Source organism: Mustela nivalis (genome assembly GCF_964662115.1).
Source record: "Mustela nivalis genome assembly, chromosome: 2".
Classification (NCBI taxonomy): domain Eukaryota; kingdom Metazoa; phylum Chordata; class Mammalia; order Carnivora; family Mustelidae; genus Mustela; species Mustela nivalis.
The window spans coordinates 133,972,982-133,988,590 of record NC_139021.1 but is presented as its reverse complement, the minus strand read 5'-3'; positions in this window follow the sequence as shown (position 1 = coordinate 133,988,590).

Below are 15,609 nucleotides of genomic sequence, written 5' to 3'. Positions count from 1 at the left end.
TATCTTTTTCCATATGGAAAATATGAAAATTTCTCATTTTTTTCAAATTAAACTGATGCATTTCAGATCTATATCTCTCTAACAGATAAAGACTAAAAACAAACAAACAAAAAAATGAAACACTTGTAACCATAATGCCATTGTCACACCTAACAAATTAATAATAATTCATTAATATTATTTTATCTCTCATCCATGTTCAGATTTTCCCAAATATCGTTTCACAGTCAATTTCTTCAAATCAGGATTCAGCAGGGTCAACACATTGTATTTGGTTAACACATCTCTTAAAACTTTAGTTTATTAGCGTTTCTCCTCTACCAATTTTTTATGCCACTCATTCATTCATTTTGATTCTATTTATTTATTTTAAAGAGAGACAGAGAGAACATGAGCAAGGAGAGGGAGAGGGGGAGAGAGAGAATCTCAAGCAGACTCCCTGATGACCAGCAAGCCCCATTCAGGGCTTGATCCTGCGACCCTGAGATCATGACACGAGCCAAAACCCAGAGTTGGATGCTTAACTGAGTGAACTATCCTGGATCCCCCATGGCCTTTATTTCTTTAAGAAACAGAGTCATTTGTAAAATCTGGATTTGGTTGATTGCATCCCTGTGGTATTGTTTAACATAGTTACCTACTCCCCACATTTCCTATAAACTAGTAATTTAATCTAGATGCTTGATTAGATTTCAGGTTTGCAGGAATATTTTGTAGTTGGTCCAATGAAACTCCTATTTCATTAAATCACAAGGAACTAATCTCTGATCATCTAATTTTTTTTAGTAGATTTTACTTTTTGAAATTGTTAGATTTACACAAAAACAGATCAGATAGTTTGTACAGAGTTCCTGTATTTACCCTACCTCCATTCTCCCAGCTTCTCCAATTACTAACATTTTTCATTAATTTAGTATATCTGTTGTAGTTAATGAACAAATATCAGTACCTTGTTAATAACTGAAGTTCATAGTTTATTCAGATTTCCTTAGGTTTTTTTGTTTGTTTATCTAATGTCCTTTTTTGGTTCCATGACCCTAAACAAGATAGCAAGACGATCTCATTTTCAACAATGCTGATTTTGACCAATGGGTTCAACAGTTTTCAGGTAGGTAGATCAGTTATAAAGGTCTCCATTCTTTCTCTTAATGGTTTTACCATCTATTTATAATCATTGCCTAGGTACATTATTTCATTAGGAGTAGCAAAACTGTGATTTTTAAAATTCTATGATTTTTGGGATGCCTGGGTGACCCAGTCCGTTAAATGTGTACCTCTGGCTCAGGTCATGATCCCAGGGTCCTGGGAACAAATCCCGTGTGGCGGGCCGTGGGGGGGTGTGGTCTTTGCTCAGTAGGGAGCCTGCTTCTCCCTCTGTCTTTTTTTTTTTTTTTTTCCTCCCTCTGTCTTCTGATACTCCTGCTGTGCTTGCTCTCCCTCCCTCTCTCTGACAAATAAATAAATAAAATCTTAAAAAAATTAAGAAACAGTGTGCCTGGGTGACTCAGTTGGTTGAGCAACAGCCTTCGGCTTGGGTCATAATCCTGGAGTCCCGGGATTGGGTCCCACATGGGGCTTGCTACTTGGCAGGAGGTCTGCTTCTCCCTCTGACCTTCCTCCTCTCATCCTCTCATGCTCTCTTGCTCTTATTTCCTCTCAAATAAATAAATAAAATCTTAAAAAACAAAACAAAAAAATAAATGAAATTCTATGATTTCTTCTGCAGTTATTGCCTAGGAGAATTCTGAAAACTTTGCCTTTTCAGCCATTTGCTTACCTTTGAAATACTGTGCAATTTATCTTGCATAGATTTTAATGGTCTTAAACATTAATGATTCTAAAACAAACATGGGATGTGTCAGAAATTTCAGTTACTTCTAATCTTTAAATTATTTGCACAAAAGTACAAAGAAAATATTTTATATTGCTAAATAAAAACTGTGGGTTTCATCTTCCTGAAAGTAATTTCTGCCATTTATGCAGACTGCACAAAAATATGTTGAAAGGCTAATTAAAATGCTTAAAAATAAAACTATTATAGCATATTTGTTTTGAGCCAAAAAATTTCAGGTACTTAATTGGCATTAACAGTTAGTTCTCATAGTTTTTTTGAAACTTTGTTATTCCTAATTAATTTGCATGTTGTAATAACAAATAAAATGACAGTTTATAGCTGAGGAACTGAGACTCAGAGAGTTAAAGGAAGTGGCCTGAGGGAGTAAATAATTTAGATGCACAGACCTATTAAAGAGAATTAGCAATGAAAACACAAGAGGATGTGACTCCTTCTGTAAAGTTACAGCATGTTAGTTATTTCCCTTCTCCCAAATAAAATCTATTTGTATACAGCAAACTAATTTTATTTTTTTCTTAGAGAGGGAGAGGTGGGGGAGGGGCAAGGGAAAGGGAGAGAGGAATCTCAAGCAGATTCCATGCCCAGCACAGAGCCTGATCTCCCAACCTTGAGATCATGAGCTGAGCTGAGATCAAGAGTCAGGTGCTCAGCCAACTGGGCCACTCAGGTGCCCTAATAATAAAAAATTATATAATATTAGCACTATAGAAAAAGAATAAATACCTAATAATCAGTCAAAACTTGTTTCCAATAAAACACCATGGCCTATTCGGTTCTAATCAACAAAATATTCTCCATGATTCACTGTCTATTTTGCTCACAAATATCAATACAATTGTTTAGAAATTAAGAGGGCATGATCCAAAGTTTTAGACATGTAAGGAGTTGTTGGCTAGTTCTTGAAGGAACTTTGCACATTTGTGTATCCCTAAACATATTATCAGAATGTATGTCCCTAAAATTAGCTAAGTACTCCATTGAATATGCTAGACTTACCTGATTTATGTCAATGACAGGGAAGCTGACAGCTGAAGGTGAGAGAAACACAGAATGGATAGTGAAGGAGGGAAATGATGAATATCCATTGTGGCCAGAGACTACCTTTGTGGCAGAGATGGGAGACCATAGCTCATCCCATTAATCTTCCTCTTCTGAGCTTCCCCTTAGGAAAAATGGCAGTAGGAACCATGGCAAATCTGCTTCCTGAACATATATGGAGAGATGGATCAGGACAGAACAAGAAGTGGACTGTGGTAGTCATGGGGGTGCCCCATTCAGATCTCCTTTCTAGAGATGCTGTAGATTGACAGCGGACACACTCTGGGCTCTAATGCATTAGTGCCAGGCCTTGCTTCCCCTAAACCTCTCCCAGTCAATGAAAGCACAGCAGGGTAGAAGAACTGTCTGTTGTTGCATGAAGCAGGATTCCTATAATTTCAATTTTAATTCAGGGACTTCCCATTAACCTGGGTCAGATTTTCTTAGAACTGCTCTACAGTCTGAGGCCCTCTTCACTTAATCCTTCCTTTCCTCTTTCCTGTCATAGGTGTTAGACTTGTATCACTCTCCCTGTCTACTCCTACTCCCTTGACCCTTCTCTTTCATAAGCACTCCCTCCAGTAAATCCCTTGAACATCTAATCTTGGTGTCTGCTTCTCCATAGATTCAAATTGATAAACTTATACAAGAATTTCGCCCATTAGATTAAACTCACAATTGTTTATAGTAAGTACAAATAACTTATTAAAAAACTATATAGCTCAACAGGATGGCTTACAATTAGAATGCATACTTTAATTTGAAAATTAATATGAATGCACATTTACATAAAAACTATTGAATGGCTTTAGGTCTTAGTGAGCAATCAGAATTTCTTTGTGTTTTTGGTCTTAGAAGTTACATCTATCCATTATGTAAGTGCTATTCTCTCATTTGGGGATACTATGATTATGTACGCAGAACTTTCCTTCTAAAATTATTTATGAATTTTATGATAAAATTCTACCCATAATTCAAATTCTACTTTTCTACTTGTTTTTAGCTCTTAATGGTGGTTGTGAGATATTAAAGACCTGTGTTTCTGTATGCTGTTTAGTAAAGTATACTGGCAGAAGTAGAAACAGAAAGTAAAAGAACTAAAGAACTAAAAGAACTATAGTTCATTGTTTATTAATATTTTTCTTCATACTAGCAGCAACGCTATAACTTTGCTGTGCTTTATTTTTAGTGCAAAACTAAAATAAATGGAAACAATGAAACTCGGCATCCCCAAAGCCAACTGATCCTGGACCAAATTCACCTATCCTGTGTCTCACATACCATTCTATACCATGTTGAGAAAGCTGTGGATTCCTTGAGTATTTTTGTTTTGATTTCCTAAAAGAAAAACTAAAATTGTAGTCATTTGGCTTTGGCTATAGTTATATGATGTCCATCAAGAATAATAAAAGGAAGTTGAATTTGGGGGGAAAAAAGTATCATTATACTTTTTTGGCTTAACTTTATTTAGCCTTGTACCTTAGAAGATATCCAGCACTTATGGAACACCTGGGAGGCTCTGTCAGTTAAGCTTCTCACTGGCTCAGGTCATGATCTCAGGGTCCTGGGATCGAGCCCCACATTGAGCCCCACATCAGGCTCCATGCTCAGCAGCAAGTCTGCTTCTCCCTCTGCCCCTCCCTCACTTACGCACACGCATGAACTCTCTCAAATAAATAAATACAATCTTTAAAAAAAAAAGAAAAGAAGCTATCCAGCATATAATAAAAAACGTTATGTTGTTGACAATCAGTGTCAAATACCAAAATGATGCTAAAATGTTGAAATATCAAAAATGATATTTTTGTATGTAATAAAATAGCTCCATTTTCTCCAGAGTGATAATGAACTGTGATTCCAGGTTTACAGAAAAATAAATGTAACAAAATTATAAATATTAGGTCTTATTAATTTTAAATGTTTTAAGGGATTAAAAATTAGGGACTTACCAGAGATAATGCTACTTGGGGTGTGTGTGCAGTGTTTTCTATTATCTAATGAATGTATTTAAGTGCAAGTACTTGCAAAGGACCTCTATATATTCCATTAATATTTACCAATTTCCCATAATGTTCCAGGAATTATTCTAGGTTTTAGAATATTTGGAGATCCTTAAAAGGGGAGATAACTCCCTGTTTGGCCTTAGAGACACTTTTAGTTCAGCTATTCTTAGAATGTGGCAGCCTAGGGGCACCTGGGTGGCTCAGCTGGTCAAGTGTCTGCCTTTGGCTCAGGTCATGATCCCAGGTCCTGGGATCCCACATTGGGCTTCCTGTTTGGGCGGGGGGGGGGGGGACTGCTTCTCCCCCTCTCTGCAGCTCCCTCTGCTTTTTCTCTCTCTGTCAAATAATAAATAAAATCTTAAAAAAAAAAGTAGTGGCAGCCTACCAATTTTACTTTTTGATTGAGAATTTTATTAAATCCTGGAATATGTTGTTTCTTTCAGTTCTCTTTTCATATTATTATGCAAATTATGTCTAATAAATAACAATTTAGACACCAATCTGCTGAGTGCTTTTACCATATCTGAAGAAATTCTAGAGAGAAGAGAGAAAATAGGAGGGAATTATCAAACATATAAATCAAGAAGTTCTCTTAGAACCAAAGGACAGAAAGTCCTCTGATAAAGGACCTACAGAATGGCCAAGGAATTAAATTTTTAGTATATGTGCTGCCGAAGCGAGCACTAGGAATTAAATTTTTAAGAGGTCCAAAACAGGGGTGCCTGGGTGGCTCAGTCAGTTGAGTGTCTAACTTAATTTTGGCTCGGGTCATGATCTCAGGGTCGTGAGACTGAGCCTTACATCAGGATCTGCACTCAGCATGGAGTTTGCTTGAAATTATCTCTTTGCCTCCTCCTCTGCCCCTCCCACTGCTCATGCCCTCTCTCTCTCAAATAAGTAAAAATTTTAAAGTAAAATCTTTAAAAAAGATTTTATTTTTAAGTTATCTCTACACCAAATATGGAGTTTGAATTCACAACCTTGAGATTAAGACTCCCATGCTCCTCTGATTGAGTCAGCCAGGCACCCTGGAAAATTATTTCTACTCTAGAGTTTTATACCTAATCATACTATCAATTAAGCATACAGCTGGACTAAAGACAATTTCAGACATATAAAATCCCAGAAACTTTGCATTCTTTCTTAGAAGACTGCCTCCAAAAGGGAAGAATAAACTAAAAAAAAAAAGAAACACTATTGAAAAGAGGGAGAAAAACAAGAAAGACAAAGGGTCTAGGTACTAGTGGATCTATCATAGGAGAAAGGTGAAGACAATACTCAAATTGATAATGAAGGCAGGTTCATAGTTGACAGCTATATAGGAAGACAAGAAAACAAATGATAGAGATGGGGGGGGGGTTCCAAGAAGCACAAAAATTGGAAATAATAGTTTTTATGATAAGTTTGAACATTTTAAGGGAAAATATATTCATTCATAATAAATATTTTAGTGACCACTGTCAGCCACAAACACTATTCTCATTGAGCTTTCATTGTAGCATAAGGAGTAAGATAATAAACCTAATAAATAAATTCTATATTAGAAGGCAATAGTATCTATGAAAAAAAAAAAAGTAAAGCTGGATAAGAAGGATTAAAATTGCTATAAGTGGTGGGAGGGGAAGGTGTGTATTACAATTTAAAATAGGATAGAGAGGATAGACTTCACTGTAAAGTAACATTTCAGCCAAGACCTGAAGGGAATTAGGAAATTAGTCATATGGCTATTTGGCAGAAGAACTTTCCAGGCAGAGAGAACTGCCAAAGGGGGTGGAGAAATGTGAGAGGAGTGGATGCTGGAGTAGCAGTAGGAAATGAGGTCAGAGAGGTAGGATATGAGAGGTGAAGGCCCTATCATGCAGGGCCTTATAGATCACTGTAATAACTGATGTTTCTTCCAGGGAAATGGAAATCCATTTTAGGAGTGGAATGGCTTATGTTTTAAAGAGATCACTCAGGTTGCCTGTTTGAGAAAATACTCGGCAGATAAGGGTGGAAACAGGGAGATAATAAGGAGACAAATGGATTGCCTAAGGAGGCAATTATTCCAGTAATTTGGGCAAGAAATGTTGGTAGCACAAACTACAGTGGTCCATCTGTTGAAGTGTTGAAAGAAGAAATAGTGACAGTGTTGCAGGATTTTTTCTATGTCCAGTGCCCATGGTTCTTGGCCATGCTGCTTGGAAGAATGAAGAGGTAGACCAGACAGAGTGGTGGGCAGCAAAGCAAGGTTTATTGAGCTATAGTAAAAAGCTCCCAAAGAAGGAAGGGACCTGAAGGGGTTGCCCCCAGAGTTTCTAAGGGTTTTTAAAGGCTTGTTGACAGACTGTTTTAATCTGATTAATGCTCCCTGTGCCTGTCATCCAATCAGGTTTTTGTCCCCTATCTGTCACATGTCCCCTATCTGTCACATGGGAGGAGGGCTCCTTCCAGGGTTGTGTAAAATCTTTTTAAGGGTGATTTTCTTTTGGGGGGTGTAGTGGGGGGTAGGGAGGAATGTTGCTTATCCCTGCTCTCTACCTTCCAATTATCCTTCTTCAACACTCACATAAAAAACTAAGCAAAGTTAGGAAATGAGCCAAGTATTGACTATGGGAAAAACAGCAATGGTATAAAAAAGGAACGAGAATTATAGTAGTCCCCATGACTCAGTTGTGAACAATGTTTCTGTAGTCATAATCACCTAAGCCCAAAATGTTGATTTAACCAACTATTACCATACGGTTTTACTGGAAATGTACATGGTGAGAGTATGCTAGTTTCCCTAACAATGAGTCCCTACACATCACTTAAAAAAAAAAAAAAAAAAAAAAGGAAAGAGAACAACCCAATAGGAAAATGTGTGAAGGCTAAAAACAGACAATTCAAAGGAAAAAGAAAAAGGACAGCCAAGTCTTAAACTTCTAAAAAGTTCAACTGCCCTCAAATAAAAGTAAGGAAAATTAAAACTACACTGAGGTATCACATTTCAACTAATTAGACTGGAAAAGATCCAGAAGATTGATTAACACTCTGTGCATGAGGGAATACAGGTAAATAGGCATTCTCAAACATTCTCAACAGGCATATAAATTGATATGGCATTTTGGCAAAAGCTATCAAAGTCACAAAATGTAGATATAATTTTGGGTTGGACATGGATGTAGGACACCCTGGTATACCCCTTCTGGGAAGTTCGTGCTGTCCCAAATGTTAGAAGTTCTGCAGTAGATAATCTTCCACTGGCAGCCCCTTCAAGTTCTGCCTCACCAGCAGAGTTGTCTCAGCCAACTGTCAAGCCTTTAAGGGGCAGCCCACATCCGGTATCTGATGGAGGAGGGGTAAAAAGGCCAAGCTATCGCCACCCAATGCAAGTTGATTCTTTTTTTTTTTTTTTTAAGATTTTATTTATTTATTTGACAGAGAGAGATCACAAGTAGGCAGAAAGGCAAGGCAGGGAGAGAGGAGGAAGCAGGCTCCCCGCTGAGCAGAGAGCCGGATGTGGGACTCGATCCCAGGACCCTGAGATCATGACCTGAGCCGAAGGCAGCGGCTTAACCCACTGAGCCACCCAGGAGCCCTGCAAGTTGATTCTAAGTCATCAGCTCCACAGCTTCCTTATAGGGTGGCTGAAGCTGTTTCAGGTGCTTCAAAGCTCAACTTTCTCTGCCTGATCCCACTTTCTCCTTCTTCCTTCCACAGGTCTTAAACCCAAGGTTACTCCCCAATAAACATCCTGCATTCTAAATTTCTGTCCCAGAGTCTGCTTACCAGAGAACCTAACTTGTGAAAACTTTTGACCCTTAACTCCATTTCTAGGAATTTATTCCACAAATTACTCACACCAAGTCAAAAATGTATATTCAAAGTTATTCATAGCAGTTTATTTAAAAGAGCAAAAACTGGAAACACTCTGAATATCTGATTAAATGAATCTGGTGACTGATTAAATAAAGGCATATCTATATTGTGGAATATGTATATGTTGTAATATGTAATAAAGGAAGAAAGCCCATTATTTAATGATGCAAAAAGATCTTCAAAATATATGTGTGTTTATATGTGTGTATTTGTATATGCAAGATGGATGCATAAAAACTAATATCATTCATTGCCTATGAGTAGATTTGGTTGTCTCAGGGACAGAGTAGAAGGGAGATTTTTCATAATGTACACCTTTGTACTTTTTGAATTTTAAACCATATGAATGGGTTACATAAGGTTTAGAAAAAACTTTCACTAGTTAAATTGTTTGTCTTTAAACTACATATAGAAAACTACATATGCACAGCTTTGAGAAAATAAAAATTAAATTTTAAAAATACCTGTTACATAAGAAATAAAGGAACAAATTGTGCAGACTGATTTCCATTTCAGAAAAAATTGTTTACATATACAGATACACACATTGATATAAGCATGCAAAAGGGTCCAGGAGGAATAAAAAATGTAAAAGTAGTTGTTATTCTCAATTGTTTGAAATTAAGTGAATGTATATCTTTGTATCTAAAAAATAATTTTTTAAAAATTAAGAGACAAACTGAAACTAAAAAATGGGGGGAAAACCCTGCTTACTAATTATTTTAGGGGAAACTTTAGATGATGCTTTTAGGAGGTTGAAAAACTAGTAATTTGAGGGAAATGAAACAAATGTCCTGCCTTTGCTATGTCTTCTTTGTTTAACCTTGATTCAACGGAATAATTGGTTGAATTAGTCCATTTCTTAAAACACCTAGAATAAAATTTTAGCTGTAAATATAAAAATTCCTGCAACTGGAATTAGGAAATCTTTTGGCCTTTTAAATATTCAGCTGCTTTTCTTCTTACTGCTTGTATATAATCAACTAAAATTATAAAATATAACTACCACTCGACTGTGATAATGATAGTGGAAATAAAAGGACTAAAAATAGTGAAAAGATTCATGATGAATGTTCTAGTCCATTTTGGAACAAAGTCTGTGAGAGAGAGAGAGATGGAGGGTCCTTAACTCCTTTCTTTTTAAAAACAATTTAAACATGGGGGGCCTAGGTGACTCAGTCAGTTAAGTGCCCTGACTTTTGGTTTCAGCTCAGGTCATGATCTCAGGGTCCTGGATTGAGCCTGGGTGTGGAGCTCTGTACTCAGCGTGGAGCCTGCTGGAGATTTTTTCCCTTTCCCTCTGTCCCTTCTCTTTGTTTATCACGGGCATTCTCTTTTTAGGAACACTCTTAATAAATAAATAAATAAATCCCTAAACGAAAAAAAAAAAAAAATTAAACATACAGAAAAATTGCAAGAATAGGACAGAGAACTCCTGAATACATTTTCTTCAAATTGACCAATTTTTAATGTTTTGCTGTATTTGCTTTATCATTTTCTTTCTAGGTATTTGGTTTTATTTTTATTTTTTCCAAACCAATTGAGAATAGATTGCATACATTATGCCCCTTTAACTCTTCATACATTAGTATATATTTACTAAGAAACACAATACTCTTATGTAATTATCGCAGTTATCAAATATGGAAGCTACTTTAATCTATGGTTCATATTCCAATTTTTTTTCAAATATTTTATTTATTTATTTGACACAGAGAGAGTTCACAAGTAGGCAGAGAGGCAGGCAGAAAGAGGGGGTAACCAGGCTCCCTGCTGAGCAGAAAGCCCGATGCAGGGCTTGATCCCAGGACCCTGAGATCATGACCCGAGCCGAAGGCAGAGGCTCAACCCACTGAGCCACCCAGGTGCCCCCATATTCCAATTTTGTCAATTGTTCCAATAAATCTTTTCTAGCATTTCCCTGCAACTGATACAACTTCTAGTTTAGGATCATGTATTAACTTCATAGTCAAGTTTTTATTCCCTTTCAACATGGAACAGTTAGTTCCTCAGACTTCTTCTTTTTCCCCCCTAGATGACGGTTATTTCAGAGAATGTTCCCAAGTATGGGTTTGGTTGATGTTTCCTCATGATTAGATTCAAGTGATAAGTCCTCAGGGTATCACATCAGGAGGCACATGATCACTGATGAAAGTGTTGCCTAGTTTCTCTACTGTATTTTTCCCTCCCAGAGAATACACAGTATGTGGGGAGATACTCTGAAAACAAAAATATGTTGCTTCTCCTCAAGGTTTCCCCCTGGATTTAGAATCCATTGATTCTAAATCGATTCTCCAAACCATTCACTTCTGATAGGTGCAGTGACAAATTTCCAACTCCACCACTCTCTCTGTATTTACCATGGACATTCTCCTTTTAGAGACATTTCTCTTTTTAGAGACATTTTTCCTCTTTCCCCCACTCATCTCTTTCTCATTAGTATAGACTCATGGATTTGTTTTTTATTCGATGGATCATAATTCATCATTGTTCTTATTTTGATACTCAAGTTATCCCAGTTATCTAAGAATCCCTGGTTACTTTTCATGGGGACAGGTATTTAAAAATTAAGATCTGGGCAGGGAACCTTTAATTTTGAAGTTAGTTTTGATCATAAATCAAAAGGAATACATATAGATTTGTACAAGTCATCATATTTAAGGCTGATTTAGCTATTTCCTTTTTTTCCCTTTGTGGTAAGAAAAAGAAGAAACTTAAGCTTGTTTTTTGGATTTTTCTTATTTACTTCAATTTAATCAATTCTGGCTGCAATTATTAGCAAAGAACACTCACTATAACAGCAACTATGGACCTTAGGTCTTTAGATAGCTATTGGAACATAATGTATCATCAGAATAAATTTGTGATGGAAGACTGCATAGGGTTTGAAATACTATAACATAATCTGTGAAACCCTGAAGAGAAGCGGAATGAAACATGGGATATCTCCCTGAATTCATTTCAAAGAAATTGAATCAAAGCTCTATAAAGTAACACTTTCTGCAGTCAGATGCTTGTTGCAAAAGATGTTTTGCTTTTTACAGTGGTATGATGTGTGGAAAGCTGCTGTGCTAATATCTCACATTATTATTTTTATGTGATAAAGGCAAATGAACTATAAAATGTTTGAAATAAGTACATCAACTTCTATTTTAACTGAAATTAAATATGTACTGTCTTGATAACACAGATCTTTCAACAATGACATACTTTCGAAATACTGAAGATGAAATAAAGAGATCGTATTTTATGTGTGATAGCACTGGGGCAAAGACAAAATTAATTTGTTTGATGCATTTATTTCTCATTGCATGGGAACTACCTTGGTCACTTTTTAAAAATCCAAATTCCTGGGGCACCTGGGTGGTTCAGTGGCTTAAGCCTCTGCCTTAGGTCATGGTCTCAGGGTCTTGGGATCAAGTCCCACATCAGGCTTCCCACTCAGGGGGGAGCCTGCTTCTCTCTCTCTCTGCCCGCATCTTGGCCTACTTGCGATCTCGGTCTCTCTGTCAAATAAATAAACAAAATCTTTTTATAAATAAATAAATAAATAAAAATTCCTGAGCACCACCCTGGTCCACTTCAGTATTATCTCATGATCCAGGTATCTGTATTTTAAAAATCTCCCCAGATAATTCTGAGGCATTTGATCATTAAGCTGATTTGGGAACTTTTGGACATGGCAAAAAAATACCTTTATACCAGGATGTAAGTCTCATTATATAAATAAGCTGGCCAAGGACAGGAACTGTGCTTACAAATTTTTGTAAGCCCAGCACCTATTATGAGCCCCAGATATAGTAGGCATTTGATATATACTTATGAAAGGAATTTTGACTTCAAATTTTATTAGTCTTAATATCTAGTTTGTGCATGGAATACAAACCCACATTAGGGATATTCTATATTCATGTGAAAGGAAATACTTTGCACAGCAGGCTGAAAGACAATATTGGATCGGTGGGCTGATTTCTAATGCAGAAGTGGCTGTGTTCAATTATAACCTTGAATTCTAATTTACTCTATGCTTCTGGAAAATGAAGAAACAATGCTCACATTTATGATTGGGCTAGTCTACAAATTTCTGTTTTGTTCCTCTTTTCTCTAAATGTTCTACTTGTTGCCAATGTGGCTAGACAAAAAGAAAATAGTAGCTAACATTTCTATGGTATGACACAGGGGTTCTCAAAGCATGGTCCAAGGAGTCCTGGGGTTTCTAAAACACTTTCTGGTGATCCATAAGGTCAAGACGTTTTTTTCCTCGTAATATATTAAGCTGTTATTTGCCTTTATCACTCTCATTCTCTGACTGTACAGTGGAGTTCTCCAGAGGCTACATGATATGTGTACTGAAACAGAGTAGGGGTGCTGGGGTGGCTCAGTCGGTTAAATGGCTGCCTTCAGCTCAGGTCATAATGCCAGAGTCCTGGATCAAGCCCCACATTGGGCTCTCTGCTCGGTAGGGAGTCTGCTTTCTCTCTCCCCCCACACTGTGCACTCTCTCGCTATCTCCATGTGCACTCTCTCGCTATCTCCTTCTCTCTCTCTCAAAATCTTTTTTTTTTTAATTTTTAAAAAATTTTTATTTATTGGAAAAATGTTCCATGCTCCTGGATTGGAAGAATAAATATTGTGAAAATGTCTATGCTACCTAAAGCAATCTATACATTTAATGCAATTCCTATCAAAGTACCATCCATCTTTTTCAAAGAAATGGAACAAATAATTCTCAAATTTATATGGAACCAGAAAAGACCTTGAATAGCCAAAGGGATATTGAAAAAGAAAGCCAAAGTTGGTGGCATCACAATTCCGGACTTCAAGCTCTATTACAAAGCTGTCATCATCAAGACAGCATGGTACTGGCACAAAAACAGACACATAGATCAATGGAACAGAATAGAGAGCCCAGAAATAGACCCTCAACTCTATGGTCAACTAATCTTCGACAAAGCAGGAAAGAATGTCCAATGGAAAAAAGACAGCCTCTTCAATAAATGGTGTTGGGAAAATTGGACAGCCACATGCAGAAAAATGAAACTGGACCATTTCCTTACACCACACACGAAAATAGACTCAAAATGAATGAAGGACCTCAATGTGCGAAAGGAATCCATCAAAATCCTTGAGGAGAACACAGGCAGCAACCTCTTCGACCTCAGCCGCAGCAACATCTTCCTAGGAACATCGCCAAAGGCAAGGGAAGCAAGGGCAAAAATGAACTATTGGGATTTCATCAAGATCAAAAGCTTTTGCACAGCAAAGGAAACAGTTAACAAAATCAAAAGACAACTGACAGAATGGGAGAAGATATTTGCAAACGACATATCAGATAAAGGACTAGTGTCCAAAATCTATAAAGAACTTAGCAAACTCAACACCCAAAGAACAAATAATCCAATCAAGAAATGGGCAGAGGACATGAACAGACATTTCTGCAACGAAGACATCCAGATGGCCAACAGACACATGAAAAAGTGCTCCATATCACTTGGCATCAGGGAAATACAAATCAAAACCACAATGAGATATCATCTCACACCAGTCAGAATGGCTAAAATCAACAAGTCAGGAAATGACAGATGCTGGCGAGGATGCGGAGAAAGGGGAACCCTCCTACACTGTTGGTGGGAATGCAAGCTGGTGCAACCACTCTGGAAAACAGCATGGAGGTTCCTCAAAATGTTGAAAATAGAACTGCCCTATGACCCAGCAATTGCACTACTGGGTGTTTACCCTAAAGATACAAATGTAGTGATCCAAAGGGGCACGTGTACCCGAATGTTTATAGCAGCAATGTCCACAATAGCCAAACTATGGAAAGAACCTAGATGTCCATCAACAGATGAATGGATCACGAAGATGTGGTATATATACACAATGGAATACTATGCAGCCATCAAAAGAAATGAAATCTTGCCATTTGCGACAACATGGATGGAACTAGAGCGTATCATGTTTAGCGAAATAAGTCAAGCAGAGAAAGACAACTATCATATGATCTCCTTGATATGAGGAAGTGGTGATGCAACATGGGGGCTTAAGTGGGTAGGAGAAGAATCAATGAAACAAGATGGGATTGGGAGGGAGACAAACCATAAGTGACTCTTAATCTCACAAAACAAACTGAGGGTTGCTGGGGTGAGGGGAGTTGGGAAAAGGGGGTGGTTATGGACATTGGGGAGGGTATGTGCTTTGGTGAGTGCTGTGAAGTGTGTAAACCTGGCGATTCACAGACCTGTACGCCCGGGGCTAAAAATATATGTTTATAAAAAAAAAAATTTAAAAAATTATTTATTTATTTATTTCACATTGAGAGAGATCACAAGTAGACAGAGAGGACATGCTTCTCTTCTATGTTTTTTGGAAAATGTAGTTATTATTATTCATAAAAATGTTATTTTATATCAGCATATAATGGGTTTACTATTTGTAATGATGAAATATTAATTCTAATTTCTAGTATGTTAAATTTTAATTTCTAACATGTTAAGTATTGATATGTATAATACACATAAACAACAGTTGCTTGGGATCCTCAATAATTTATAGGAAAGTAAAGGGTTCTATAAGGACCAAAAAGTTTGAGAACCAGTGATTTATGTTTCTACATTCAGTTTTACATAGATAAATATCGCCTGAAAGTAGATTAAATTACACCAACCCTTATTAATGGATTTTTGTTCAACATTTATGTAATGATGACTTAACTTCCTTTTTTCCTTATTCTGAGAAATGGTGGACTTAGCTACTACTTAAAATTCTATGGGACATCAGGATGTTCCATAGTAATCTGTAACACAACTTGAAATTTCCATTATGAGAGTTAACAGACATGCTGTCTGGGAAGGATACCACGATAAGTGCCTACTA